Source organism: Arachis duranensis, chromosome 6, assembly GCF_000817695.3.
Source record: "Arachis duranensis cultivar V14167 chromosome 6, aradu.V14167.gnm2.J7QH, whole genome shotgun sequence".
Lineage (NCBI taxonomy): Eukaryota > Viridiplantae > Streptophyta > Magnoliopsida > Fabales > Fabaceae > Arachis > Arachis duranensis.
This window is the reverse complement of record NC_029777.3, coordinates 22,632,478-22,633,397: the sequence shown is the minus strand read 5'-3', so window position 1 is coordinate 22,633,397 and position 920 is coordinate 22,632,478.

Sequence of the window (920 nt, the reverse complement as noted above, 5' to 3'; positions counted from 1 at the left end):
ATAAGAAAAAGATTTTGAAAAAGATTTTTGAAATTTTCGAAATTTATAAAAAAATGAAAAAGATATGATTTTTGAAAAAGATTTTGAAAAGATAAGATTTTTAAAATTGAAATTTTGACTTGACTTGTAAGAAACAACTAATTTTAAAAATTTTTGACCAAGTCAACCCAAAATTTCAAAAATTTGGAGGAAAATAAGGAAAAGATATTTTTTTGATTTTTGAAATTTTTTTTAATGAAGAGAGAGAAAAACACAAATATGATCCAAAGCATGAAAATTTTGGATCAAAACACTTGATGCATGTAAGAATACTATGAATGTCAAGATGAACACCAAGAACACTTTGAATGTCAAGATGAACATCAAGACTTATTTTTGTAAGATTTTCAAGAAAAGAAAACATGCAAGACACCGAACATAATTTTGAAAAATTTTTGATGCAAAGAAAACATGCAAGACACCAAACTTAGAAATTTTTAATGCATGGAAAATATATATGCAAAGATGCACATGAAAAACAAGAAAAGACACAAAACAAGAAATCATCAAGATCAAACAAGAAGACTTGTCAAAAACAACTTGAAGATCATGAAGAACACTATGAAGGCATGAGATTTTCGAAAAAATGCAAGAAAAATTTTAAAAGCATGCAATTGACACCAAACTTAAAAATTAACACAAGACTCAAACAAGAAACACAAAATATTTTTGATTTTTATGATTTTCTAATTTTTTTGTATGTTTATTAATTTTTCTTTTCGAAAATATATTTTAAAAAAACGAAAAAGAAAAGAAAAATTTTAAAAAAGTTTTTGAAAAGAAAATTACCTAATCTGAGCAACAAGATGAACCGTCAGTTGTCCATACTCGAACAATCCCCGGCAACGGCGCCAAAAACTTGGTGGACGAAATTGTGATCA